Genomic DNA, 7,371 nt, shown 5'->3' on the forward strand with positions numbered 1-7,371 from the left:
TTTGACCTGCCTATTTTGAGATACAGAAGTTAGGTAAGAATTTTTGTCCTAAAAGTGGTAAAATGAAAGCTGTGGAATTGCAGACCTCGCGCTATAACTTCAGGAAATAATAAAAAGAACAACCCATGATGCAAATTTTGCCTGTGGATTGGCACCCAGAGCTGCGTGCGAGATACAAGAGATGACATACAACACACTCTTCATTCCACAGTGACCCAAACAACATCCAATAATCCAAACCCTACATAATGTAGGTCTGTGGATAACTGAATGGCAAGAGTAGCTGACAGGAAAGATACTTATTTAATCCTCAGACACAAACAAACAATTTGAAGTGGAGTCAACAACAGCCTGTAACATTGAATTTCCAACTTCAAAGGGTAGCTTTGGAGCAGTGACGTCTTTTGTTCAGCTTTTAGGTTCAGCTGTAATGTAAGGTATAGAGGCTTATTGCAAGTGTTTCAAAGAATGGTGTGATAAAGAAAGCAGGATTCTTATTGAGTACTGGTAAAACCGGTTAGTAACCCCTGAGAGAAACTGGCACACTTGGCAGAACTTTTACACTTAGCATGAGATGAACGTTCATCGCCTGGTTCAGCTGTGCTGCTGCCATACAGTTGGCACGCTGCAGATGCTGGACTAAAAGAATTTCATGATTCTGTAAAAATTTCTCCAAACACTTCTATGAGAAATAACACATTTTAAAACATATATGATGATACTGCTGCTTCTCTTGGCAAAGAGGGGAATAAGATTTTTTTCTTGCCCACACTTACTTGTTTGGCATCTGTGAAAGGCAGCTTCAGGAAGTCTTCCACTAGTCCCATCCCCTGACAGATGTCATACATGTCTTTTAATAGCTCTTCCACCTTTAACTTAGTGGTGTGTTCCTGCAGCAGACCTCAAGCCTCCACCATGCACCTGTAATTCATTTTTTGAGACATAAAGGCATATTAATAGTATCACCAAAAAGATGCCCCACAAATGTTGTATTCAAAGTTTAAAGGAAATTTAGGGGATTGTGATTTCTAGTGTTTGTTCTCCACCTCTCACAGTATTTGGATGCCAAAATGGTGGCATATATTTCTTTACCTATTGGACAACAGCACAGTGAGGAAGAGCCGCACTTCACAACTGCTTGAGAACGGTGGCTTCATCACCTGCATGTATCTGAGGGCTCGCCTATGCTCTCCTTGGCACATGAGGGACTGAAGAATTCTCACGTCTTGCCACGACACAGGTTTGATTGCAGCTGGTTCAACGAGCAGGGCCAGGGAGTTCTGCAGAAGGTAGAGATCAGGTTTATTAAAATATATAGACACACACACAAAACTATTCAAAAGTGTCTTCAGTAAGGGTGAATGTCTGTTAAATAAACTTAGATGATGACTAATGAAGGACTTGATACAGGACAGGTAAATATAAATTCTGAAGTATCTGCAGGAAAAAAAATTCAGTGAGCCGTACAGAACAAAGGGAGTCTTTTGAAAAGAGTGATTCTCACTTTTCTAGGATCACCAAATCTCCATATGCAAACATCACCTTTTATAAATACAAGTTATTCTCCCAGGCAAACAGGTTATATTGACATCGTGACAGGCAACAAACAACCTTTAGCATCAGAAGGAACATGAATTAGATTGAAAAGTCACTTTTGCGGTCTTCTGTCTCAAATCTTGCTGCCAGGATGGTAGTTTAATATTTAAAGTACCCAAACCACTGCTTTTGAGAAAGTGCTCGACTGCTCTGCTGAAAACAACCTGAACAGATGGCTTTGGCAATTCATGTGTCAAGCATTATTAATGTTGACTTCTTCATTGTCTTAATCCATTTCCTGTCAACGTAATTAAAACCAAACTGCAGATCATCACGTATTGCTGAAGGTGCTGCTGAAGCAGTATTACAAAAAAAGCTTCCAATGTTTTATCACCATTATTAGCTAAGCACCGATTTTTTGAAGTCATTTTATAGATCATAGCGTTGTACTGCAATGTATGCCTAACTAAACTGTCACATGCTTACTTCATAGTCCTTGTGGTCTAGAAGCCAAAAACCTTGAATAAACTTAACAAGACTCCAAGGGATGGCAAAGGCAGCTGTGAAGGAGTCGACTGAAGTTTCTGTTTTATTTGGAAAGGAATGTATGATGTCTAGCAGCAAGTAAATTGTCTGATATCAGGTATCTAATTAAGGCTAATAAATTTGCAAGACGAACAATTTATCACATGAAATAATAATATTACTCTTATTAATATAATATTAATAAATAATAAAGTGAAATAAGAATATAATAGTGGTAGGACGCAGAAAATACTCATGTACTAGTCTTGCCATTTTATGCTGTTGCAGCCTGAAGATAGTCAGATCCTAACAACAAAATTGCATTCTGAATAAATAACCAGAAAGAAAGACTCTTTGATTTCTCTAAGGAATTCAGAAAGGTTACCTTTCGCTATTTAAATAGTTCTGTTGGAAACTCAGGCTCCCTCTTTAGTCAGTGGAGCCACCAGCTGGACATTCAAAACACGTGAACAGCCAATGCTTGATTATTAAAGCAAACAAATTCTGCAGTTGGTTTTTCCTCTCCTTTCCAGTGAATACAAAACAATTGAAATTAGGGCGTCCTTACAACACAGCTTAGCTCTGAATGATTAAAACTGGATTTAAACCAGTATGTGGATCACTCATCAGCAGTGTCCCCTTCTCTTTCTGACAGCTGGTTTTGGGGGATGTATGCTGATCAGAGAGCTCCGGGGTGCAACAGCTTTTCAAACCCTTGCTCTCTAGGCTCCCCTCTTGGGTCAGGCAACAAACAACCAAAGTAGCACAGGGTATTTCGGCAGCTTAAAAAGTAAGTTTCTGCCCAATTACTTTTCTCTCTGTTTATTATTCTGTGTGCCTGCACTTTTAAGAGAACAAATGCAAGCCCGCTTAGCTGTCCTGGAAAATGGATGATTTCAGCAAAATCAAGTACTGGTAAACCACTGTTAGAAATCCTTTTGCTCTGAAGCAGCACGTTTTAGTGCATCGCTCTAGGAAGCAGCTGTTTGCTACAGGTATGGGTGCTTCAAAAATGAAAAACAGTTTACATTTTGAGAAAATCTAGGGGAGCTTTCTACCTTTAACATTGCTTAGTAAACCTGTTCTCTCATATCAGAAAAGACTTTGCAACAAAACATTTTAAAAATTCCTAAAAAATCTACAGTACAAAGAAATAAAACAATGCTTCTGTCTATGACTTAAATTCTTAACTAAACGTGTTCACCTGCAGTGTGTTTGAAGCATAAATTAGAAAATGTATGGAACACATAGGTGACAAACATTTCAGAACGCCGATGTGCGTATACTGAAGGTGTAATAGAAATAACTCCAAGGGATACAATTGCATGTTTGTAGATTTCTTCAACGCCTTCTAGCAAATAGAGCTCCAGCAGTGCCTGAAATGAAAAGGTAAAAGTTTTTTAAAAACTCCTCTCTTTGAGAAATCATTGGCTTTGGGGAGGGCTGGGCTGGGGCTGGGGTTTGTGGTGGTTGTTGTTGTCTTCAGCGAACACAACACTCACACGTAAACTAGGAGGTGGATATTTCCCAGTTCCTCCTTCCTCTCTCCGCCACAACTTCTCAGCCTGGTCTCCTAACTGAGAAACCATCCCATCGACCACCAGGCAGTCGGAGTCCCATTTTCCTCAGGAACAAAACGTAGCAAGGATTTGGACAGAGGAAAACACTAATTCCACCCTCTCAGTGTCACAGATTTCCTCCAGCCAAAACAAAACAAAATGAAACAAAACGAAACCAAACAAAATGCTCACGAGTCCAAGAAAGTAACAAACATACAAAGGCACGATCATGACTTGGAGTAGACTTGAAAGAAATTTCTGAGTCAGATGAAAGGTGTTCATTAGATCATTATGAATTATTAAAGGAGTTCTTGTGCTTGGCGGTTGCCAGAGGTAATTTTTGCATGTTTTAAGAGACCAGCCTACAGCAAGAACTTGATTGCCTAAAACAGATGTTTTTGTACCTGCTATTACAAATATTATTACCCTTTGTATTAATGACCTGATTTAGCAAGTTTTGGGTGTGGGAATGACAGTTACAGTTCGATGCTGAAAAAAAAAACTGTTTGTGATTTTTTCATTTATTTGGCTTCTCTGTTCAGTGTCTTCTTTCCTACTTCTCAGGCATCGAGCAAAATGCCTGGGAAGCGTGGAACATTATGTACACAGGAGTGCCACGTTGGCTATAATTCTTAGTATCGTAATATTCTTCTGGGTATTGAATCATTTTGATGTGCAGGAATTTGCATGCGTAACTCCTTACACATGATGTTGAGAATATACCCCTAAATTTTAGTGACAGATGGATGGCTCAGATTGATCCAATTTGCATGATGATGATGATGTGCTAATTTGAATAAAATGCATCATGCATGATGCAGAAAGGGTATGTTATATTTGTTGCTGGAGAGGAAATAGTCACATGGATGGCATCTCAAATACATTTCTTATACAGGAGTATGCTTTGTGAGGTGAAAATCTGCAGGAATGACAACACGTTGGTATGTAAGAGTTGTGTTAATAACCCGTTCACAGTCCTTATGTGTATCTTGGATGGGTAAACCCTTTGCCTCAGTTTCTTTATTTGCAAAAAATATATCTAATTATTCAGTTAGACTTAATAACAGAGTGCAAATGCAAACCAACGTTAAATACCTTGCCATTAAACAAAACGCAGCCTATGGGGTTTTGATACTGATAAAATGGATAAATCACGTCATCCAAAGTTTAGTATATTTCTAGCTGAATTTATTTAATTTCTGGATAGATTTTTGGAGCTTTGTGTAACTAGGGAAGCGCACCACTGGCATGAAGATTTATTGCATCGCTTAACTCTTAAATGTCTGGCAGCGTAGTAAAGTCCACAGAGGGGAAAGAAGCGTAGCCAGCCCATTGGGAGGAGCTGAGGTGCCCACCCGGTGCGTGGGAGACCCGTGCGCTGTGACTTTTGCCATTCCCCCGAGTCCCCAACGAGCACCCTGCCCACGCCCCACTGATACCCTTGGAGCTCTCCTACGTCCCAGGTTAACCCCAGTCTCCCAGGTGTCACATAGATGTCAACCACCACTCCATTTTATTTTGTTCTAAGGAGAGAAAAGCAAAATTTCCACTTTCTGCACAAGTGGGCAAGGTGCTGCAGGTCTGTACAGAAAATTTGTCATAACGCTCTGATTCCTTGGACAGGATTAGAGCTGACTCCTTTTGTCATGACTGGTGCTTGTGATCTGGGAACAAAAGCTCTTTTGTACTTAGGCTGTGTTAGAAGTTTGTTGGGCCACGGTTGCAAACGTGCAGGTCAGGGAATAAAGCTAACCGTGCAATAGCTGTGCACCCATCAGAAGCACCTGTTAACACCACCTGGAACATCAATGAAGTGTAAAATTGAGGCCGTGGATGTTTGTAAATTGAGAGGTCACGGAAGTTTTTGTAGTGACAGCTTTTATTCTCCTGTCCTCTTGTAGGTGACAAGGGAGCGGTAAAATATGTTTAAGCAATAAGAGCAAAGATAAATAAGTAGTAAACATGAAGTGGAAATAATTTTATAAAAAATACTGAAATAGAAATACAGTTAGATGTTGGGATGTGTCTACCTTAGATGACTTATAAGTGGTGATCTAGAAGCAACCTTTTTGAATCCTAATGCATTATACGTGCTTAGGTTTCTCCTTTTCTAATTTCAATTAAAGCTTGTGTTAATCTGAAAGATCTTAACATTGTGCTTCAATGTTACATCAAAAATATGGTAACACTGCACATTTCACTAATGTGCCTTCTCAAATAGGAGTTGTATTTTGTCATATGGTGTTTTCTGTCAGGAAATAGTAGGTTTCAACAGATGAACAAAATGTTTTAAAATGTTTGCTTAAAAGAAATCCCAACAGAGGTAAAAAAATGTACACATAAGGAGCCCATTTCAAGTTACTGAAATGCAGACAGGAGGGAAAAAAATCCTATGGGAAATCTACTTTTCAGGTATTCATGAATAGTATCTCAGCTTCTGAAATGGTTAGTAACATTGGTTTCCCATTGCAAAGATGTGAATCACAGCCCTGTTTCTGTTGACAAATGGAAATGATATGCTGATGATATCAGCCTTTCTTTCCTTTGCTCAGCTATGGAAATCAGATCTGTCATACCTGCCGGTATGGACAAGTGATTACAGCACAAGTGTGGGATGTGGTGTATTTTCTGAGCTGTGGGGAACATTGTGCCACTACTTACAGTCTAGTGTTTCCTAACTTTGCTGATCACAGGGGAAATATTTTTTCATGGGGAAAAAAATGAAAAGCCGTTTGTCTTCAACTGACTTGGCATAGTGAAGTTGGCAGGATCAGACATTTTTGCCTCACCAAGGAAGATGTTTTAGGCTGAATTGGAAAGAGCGAAGGTTAATGGTTGGAAACAAAAGGAAATGCAGCAGCGGATTTGGTTTGATCTTCATTTGTGTAACATGTTTGTTTGGTCCTCAGAAGTTGTTCTGTTCAGATTGAATGATTTTGTGCTGAAATAGACAGGCTATTTCATACGCGGGCTTGATGGGTCCAGAAGGAGGAGAAAGGAGTAATGTTTTCTGAGAGTGTATTTCCCAGTGGAAGAGCACTTCTGGTCCTGCTTAAATCCATGAGACTTGACTTGGTGTGGCAGGAATCATGTTCTTGAGTTGTACGGGCTGCCCAGTGCACTTAGTCTGCCTTTCACCAAGTTGGAGAGGAGGAACTCCATTTAGTAATACTTGCAGCAGGCAAAGGTATAATTTTAATTGTGATTTCTTTGAGAATAAACAGCTAATTTCAAAAATTAATCAGATCCTATGATCATTCTTCCAACCTTTGAAAATCTTGGGACTAAATGAAAGATAGTCTGCATGTTAACATCTGTTTTCTGGAAGCCAGTGTTATCACTTACTGAGCAAATTGGTTTGGTCAGGATGTGTAACTTATGTAAACAGACACAAAATAAGGAAAATAAATATATTTGAACTGGTGATACTCTTAACCTAAATAATTAATGTGTCAGTTTTGAGGAACTGTGGTGGGAAGTGTCAGTAAAACCAAGCATCTCGGTAGAGCCCAGCAGATATTCATACCAAACACATGACTTTTCCTAGGATTAATTGTTTTATTTCCCTTTTGTTTAAGTATTAGACCTATTGTTTGATATGTTGCACAATTAAGATAAAAAGGAAGACAAATATTCAATGTTCAGGTAACATATGAATGTTGTCCTCTATTCTAGTGAGTTGAGAATGAATTTTATATTAGTAACATGCATGTCTCCATTCTCAAATTATCCGTAACCTTATAATCCCTGC

At 39.1% G+C, this 7,371-nt stretch overlaps 1 long non-coding RNA gene across 1 annotated transcript; it reads right to left on the bottom strand.

The window, feature by feature from the left end:
• Window positions 1–583: 583 nt before the first annotated feature.
• LOC142063091 (uncharacterized) lies at window positions 584–3,645 on the bottom strand. Its single transcript, XR_012662628.1, has 6 exons — window positions 3,564–3,645; window positions 3,381–3,437; window positions 2,023–2,169; window positions 1,161–1,280; window positions 777–921; window positions 584–682 (listed from the first exon to the last, which is right to left on the bottom strand). It is a non-coding gene; the product is annotated as an uncharacterized LOC142063091 (long non-coding RNA).
• Between the last annotated feature and the right edge of the window lie 3,726 nt (window positions 3,646–7,371).

Source organism: Phalacrocorax aristotelis, chromosome 11, assembly GCF_949628215.1.
Source record: "Phalacrocorax aristotelis chromosome 11, bGulAri2.1, whole genome shotgun sequence".
NCBI classification, from domain to species: domain Eukaryota; kingdom Metazoa; phylum Chordata; class Aves; order Suliformes; family Phalacrocoracidae; genus Phalacrocorax; species Phalacrocorax aristotelis.